The 6,685-nt window shown below is 37.9% G+C and overlaps 1 long non-coding RNA gene across 1 annotated transcript; it reads left to right on the top strand.

Annotated features, from left to right (window-relative positions):
* The first annotated feature begins 1,528 nt into the window (after window positions 1-1,528).
* LOC143715513 (uncharacterized) lies at window positions 1,529-2,492 on the top strand. Its single transcript, XR_013195788.1, has 5 exons — window positions 1,529-1,849; window positions 1,961-2,046; window positions 2,134-2,189; window positions 2,281-2,314; window positions 2,442-2,492. It is a non-coding gene; the product is annotated as an uncharacterized LOC143715513 (long non-coding RNA).
* Window positions 2,493-6,685: the final 4,193 nt, after the last annotated feature.

Genomic DNA, 6,685 nt, shown 5'->3' with positions numbered 1-6,685 from the left:
GTTCGGACCACGCTCCCCTGCAGTGGCTCCACCGCATGAAAGATACCAACGCGCGGATCACCCGTTGGTATCTAGCTTTACAGCCTTTTAAATTCAAGGTGATCCACAGGCCGGGTGCACAGATGGCTGTGGCAGACTTCCTCTCCCGGAGGGGAGGGGGGGGGGGGGGGGGGGAGGCTGCAGGCCGGACGGCTCGCCGGCCTGAGATGGGCGGTGGGGGTATGTGGCGAGGGGGGCGTGGTTCAGCGAAGTCGGTAGCGGGAGAGCGAGGGCGGAGCCGAGCGGTGAGTAAGTGGGTCAAGTTCAAATAACAAACACCTGTTTGTGATTTCAGTAATTGGCGTGAGGAGACCGCATATAAGCGGGCCGTGCTGACAGCATTTTGAGAGAGGCTGGGAGCTCGTGCACGTCGCGTGAGAAGCTGTGACCAGTGATCGGAGTGTTGCTGAAACTTTGACACGTGAAGCTGTATCCAGCGGGAAGGGTGTTATTGGAATCGTGTCCAGTGAAGCTGTATCCAGCGGGAAGAGAATTATTGTCTACTGTTTATTTTGCCTTTTTGATATTTCTGAGTTAACTTTGTTTGAGCGTGATTACGCACCTTAAAGGGGGAAAAAGCCCATAAATAAAAGTGCATGAGTCCCAGTATTCGCCGACCCCGTGTCTCCTTCCATCATCCATACACAAACGAACCTGTTATCCATCACATGTATGTTTAATTTTAGTGTTGTTAAACACTTTAAGACAATATTTGTCTAGTGCAGAAGATAGATAATTACTGTGTACTTGCCAAGAAGTTAGTCACTGTGATTTTGAGTTGACATTTTATTTCAAAATATTATTGTTAGTCTCAACGCCCTTTTAACAGGCTGCTTCTTCCCTGAAGTTAGTAATTTTTTTACAGATCACAATGTATTGTCCATTTTGTGGCGCTACACTGGAAAACTGTCCTGCTTTTTGCAGTGCATGTCAGAAAAAACATTTCTGAAAGATAAAGTTCCTGGTGAAAATGAGGCAAGCACGAGTGCAGGTAGGCAACAATATCTGCTTGGTGAACTGTCGAGTATAATTTGAGAGATTTTTATATGACAATGTGTTTGAAGCAGGGAAATCAGAGAGAAGTACAGTGGATTCCTTCATGAAGTTCAGGGCTTTGAAGGAGAAGGAGAGGAAAACCTTTACTAAGAAAAGTCAGGAATCTAAAAAGGATAAAAAAACAGTGAAGGTATCTTTTATATGCCACAATAGGGATGAAGACTATTGCACCTTACATTTCATAATTACTTTAAAGGATAGTTAGAATCACGATTACCCCTAACCCATATCTGTTTCCTATGGAATTCAGTCCATTTGCGGAATTGAGAAAATAAAGATAAACTATTTTCAAAAACATGATTATCTTTTAATCTATCAGTTTTATTTTCAGTGACAAAATAGTTTTTATAAATATTTTATAAAATGCCCCAAGTTAAAGCTAATTTTAGATTTCAGTTTGTGACACTTAACATTATTATTTATTCTTTTCATGTGTAGATTTATGTTGGAGTTATGTGGAGACATGGTGGTGTTCTAAAGCCTATCAGAGGGAAGACCCTGCCTCTTGATGTTCAACCTAATTGGTCATCTGAGCAACTTTTAATTGCTGCTGAAAAGAAAGTAAGAGACTTTAATCAGGATATGGAAGAGGGTCCGGTCCCTATGTATTGCTGTACCCAGATGGTTCAGAGGTGAAAAAACATTCCAGGAACAAACACCCCTTTCAAACTACACCTGTACAAAGAGGCAATTGGAAAGGCTTATCAAAGCATAACACTGTTTATAAGCAAATTTCAAGACTTTTTAGCTAATGGTAAGCATATTTAATTTAATGAAAATCTTACCAAGACATAATGTATAAAACACTATTTACACGAATGGGTTTAAATAAAAGTGAATTTATTACTTTCATTGTTGTTTGAAGACTGCTCTGGGGATTCTTCTAGCGAAGACAGTGAAGTGCAAGTAAAGTCTACCTCTCACAGTCCACATTATGAGAGTGACACTTTGGTGGGTGCATTTAATTGCATGTCTCCTTACATAAATATAACATTTAATTGTAACTCATTTTAACAAGTGGCTTGTTTTTTTTTACAGATATGGGATGGTCCAGATGAAGCAAGCACACCAAATGCAGGAAGCACATCAAACAGGTATTTTTGATTATTATCAAAGTTAACAAGACATTATTTGGAGGTTAGGAGTGGAGTTGTTCAAATTAATTCACAGTAGTGAATTTTTCAGACCCCCTGATCTCTCTCTGCCTTTTTTGGACCAAGTAAGTTCATAATTGTTCATACCTTGCAAAGTTACTTTGTTACAACAAATGAAAAAAATGTATTCTGTCTTTATAATGGTCAGTTATAATGTTTTTTTAATAATTATTATATTTCTGGCAAATCTAGGAAGCAGGAAAAAATGGAACAAATATCCAAGAACACACACATGGCCAACAAGTGCTACACGTAAGCTCCTTGTATTACCTCAAAAAGAGTTTCAAAACATAAATGAATTGGTTTACAAGTAGCCTACAATTACTTTTGTTTGTCAATGGATGTAAATTATTGTTATTCTGTCTTTTTACAGCAATTACACACGTCTCTATGCCCCAATAATAATCGAAAGTGACTCGGAAGGGTCCGATGAGAGCAGACAACATGTTCAAGAAGAAAGGTACTTAATTTATTAATTACTCAATGTCATGTTCCTAAATTTATTGACTATTTTTTTATATCATTATTATTTTGCTTAACTTAATCAAAACCTCTCTATTTATTAAAGCAAAGATGTATTAACTTCTGCAGACATTGTGTCAGATCTCTCATTGAAGATAATAAAAACATCTTGCGGCAGATTCAACATAAATAGAGCCGATGTTTGGGATTGAGCAATTCGTGGATTCAGACGTGCATCATACAACCCATTACACGACATGCTTGTTAAATTCACAGATGACGAAGGCACAACTGAAGATGCAGTGGACACAGGTGGTCCCAAACGTGAGTTTCTAACCCTCCTAATGGACTGTTTAAGGACACGGAGAATCTTTGATGGTCCAGAAAATAGGAGATTTCTCACCTTTAACAGTGCAGGTAAATTATTTACTTAAATCTACTTTTTATCTGCCCTGTTCATAATTGTCTTGTTTTATACTAACTGGACAAAAACAATTTACTGCAGCTGCCAGAGAAGATGAATACTTCCTTGCGGGGCAGATGATTGTGGTTTCTATTGTTCACGGTGGTCCGGGTACTTGCTTCCTCTCAGATAGGCTATACAATCACCTCACTGGGAGGGCTGACATTAATGGAACAGTTGAAGATATAACAGATGAGACCATGAAGGCAGCTTTACTTGAGGTGCATTCAATTTTTATTTAAGCTCATTTTAAGATTTTTGTGTGTGTGTGTGTGTGTGTGTGTGTGTGTGTGTGTGTGTGTGCGTGTGTGTGTGTGTGTGTGTGTGTGTGTGTGTGTGTGTGTGTGTGTGTGTGTAATAATGGTTTAAGGATTAACAGTTACAATATTTTTTTGGTATTTGCTGTAAGAGAAATGTATTAGAATTTAATTGCTCCTTTTGAATGTGTCCGATTTACCAGATATCTAGTGCATCATCTTTGGATGAATTACACATGGTCACGGATAAGTATACCAGCTTGCTGCAGACTGCTGGATGTTTCGATTACCCACAAAGTGTAGAAGGCACAGAAAACATTGTGAAGGATTTCATACAGTGGTACATAATTTACAGAAACCAATACTCAGTACAAAGGTAAGTTGGTTCCTAATTTAAGAGCATATTATCATTATTCATATCATCATCATTATTATCATTACTTTGTTTTGCTTCTAGATTTAGCGACGGTCTTTCCACCCTGGATGTCATCCATGCCCTGGAACAACATCCAAGTGTATTCAGACCCTACGTGTGCTACAGTGTTGAGAAACTAACACCTGAATTACTGGAGGCTGTCTTCAAGGCTCAGCTCAGTGAAGTTGGTAGCAGCAGACGACAAGAAGAAACAAGGATTTTAGGATTCTGGAGAGACTATCTGCTTGACACTGGAGGTAAAGGATTGGACATCATATTTTATTGTTGTTTTGTACATATTTCATAAAATTCCATTGTTTTCTTTTGTTCTATTTTTTCAGAACAGCCTCAGCCCCAAATGACTTTTGAGAGGACTTCTAAATTTCCCATTGCCAGCACATGTGCCAATACAATAAAATTGCCAATGTCAAAAAGCTATGAAGAGTTCAAAAATGCAATGGACTTTGGTATCCAAGACTCACCTGGTTTTGGATTGCAGTAGAGGAGTAGAACAATGTAAAATGTTAGTAAGACCTTCGTTCATCTTCGGAACACGAATTAAAATATTTTTGATTAAATCTGAGAGCTGGATCACTCCTCCATAGGCTTCTAAGGGATTGAAACTTGCCGGCCCAGAAACATTATTAAATACATCGTTGAAGTAGTCCAAGTGACTACAGTGGTTCAAACTTAAGTTTATCAAGCGTCGAGAATACTTTTTGTGCGCAAAAAAATAAACAAAAATAACGACTTTATTCAACTATTCATTTCCTTATCTGTGGGCCTTGAGTCAGTTCACTAGTGTTATAGCGCAGCGCTTCTGTGTTGTACGTCACACATAGGCTCACTATTGGCCGACGCTGGTCATGTGTGTGATGCGTGTGACGTACAACAGTAGCTTACGGTGTTTTACTACATGAACTCACTTGAGGCCCAAAGAGAAGGAAATGAATAGTTAAATAAAGTTGTTGTTTTTGCGCAAAGTGTTCTCGTCACTTGATAAACTTAAGATTGAGTCACTGTAGTCACTTGGACTATTTCAACGATGTCTTTATTAACCTTTCGGGGCCGGAAAGTTTCAATCCCTTAGAAGCCTATGGAGGAGTGATCCAGCTCTCAGATTTAATCAAAAATATTTTAATTGGCACACTGTAGGTAATAAGCATCTATAATGTCTGGGTTGTTATTCCCAGGGTTCCCACGGGTCATGGAATTTCTGGAATATCATGGAATTTTAAAAGGTCTATTCCAGACATTGAAAGTCAGGAATTTTATATATTTTTTTATTTTTTATTTTTTATTCCATGACTTATTATATAAGTCATGGAATATCAGGGAATTTAGTTTGTTGCTTTAAATTTTAGTTTCCATTTATCAAAATGTAATTTTTCTATACCGATTCTCACCAGCAGGGGGTACAACCGCGTGTTGTTGACGAAGACCAGAGCAACAGTTAGAGCAAGCCATTCATTCATAAAAACTCACATACATGATCTATAGTATAAGATACATGTTAATATTCCTACATACATGATTAATCTGGGAAGGGTCATAGCACTTTCATATTGTTGTCCTATATTGTTAGTTTAACTGTAACTTATGTCGCTTTGGATAAAAGCGTCTGCTAAAAGACTAAATGTAAAATTGGCTTGACATTCGCACATTTAGGGACCGTCTCTAAAGTAACATTGGTAGTCCTATAGGCCTAAACGTTTCTAACTTCAATAGCAAACTTAAATTTATCTGAATAAATTGCGCATTATGCCTGACACCTACATGAACACTTTACAGTTGGTTTTATGACTGCAAGTCGTTCTCTTCAAATGCTATTGAAGTTAGAAACGTGTATACCAATGTCGTATGTAACTTTAGAGATGGTCCCTAAATGTGCGAATGTCCAATGTCAAGCCAATTTATGCCAGTATCACTGAGAAACGCTCAGCTTTAAACTTTAGGCGTTAAGTTCATATTCTGAGTGCTTCTGCTTGCCTGCGAGTTTGGTCTTTTATATCACTGTATGAGTCCATTAAGCTACGTTAAGCGTTTTATATGTCCAGCAGGGGAATGCTGACATATTGAGGGAAACCCTAGTAGCTACTGCATGCAGCACAATCACCGCAATATAAGGTTGAGGCAACTAAACAACCAATAGATATGTCAAACTCAAATGTAACATTGGATCTGTATACATCCGCATAGGGGGAATAACATTATAATCTCGTTCACGGTAGAGATGCATGTAGGCTACACAGGAAAAGTAATCGTGAAGACACTGAATTTCACATAAAACATAATAATCATTCACAGATACACTTACATTGTTGTAAATGAGTTTTTATGAATGAATGGCTTGCTCTAACAGTTGCTCTGGTCTTCGTCAACAACACGCGCTTGCACCCCCTGCTGGTGAGGTGGACTAACAGCAGATGGAGATTATGCTCGGTAATCTACTGCTTTTCCTGCAGTTCCTGGACGTCAACGTTGAATTTACTGTCGAATTTGAACCACTGAATTTGTGGAAGCGAATTTGCAAAGCGAAATAAAATGGACCGAAAACCGCCTGTTGAATATTATAGGTTGTATTTTTAATCAGTTTGAATATTGTGGAAGTGAAATATGAAAGGTGAATATGGATTATTGAAATTTTACTAATGAAAATGTGTTTGAAATGTTTTGAATTTAAATATTCACAGCTTAAATATTCAACCATGCTAAATTTCAGCCCATAAAAATGCAAGCCCTAAAAATACAATGCATTAAAGCTACACTGTGTAACTTTTTTAGTTTATTCTTAGCTAAAAACACTTAGTTCTTTCAAAAATATATGTGCTCATTAATG

Source organism: Siphateles boraxobius, unplaced genomic scaffold, assembly GCF_051911475.1.
Source record: "Siphateles boraxobius isolate OS27281-9 unplaced genomic scaffold, OSU_SipBor_1 6, whole genome shotgun sequence".
Classification (NCBI taxonomy): Eukaryota; Metazoa; Chordata; class Actinopteri; order Cypriniformes; family Leuciscidae; genus Siphateles; species Siphateles boraxobius.
Note: the sequence above shows the minus strand (reverse complement) of the source record. Positions and strands in the feature narration are given on the sequence as shown.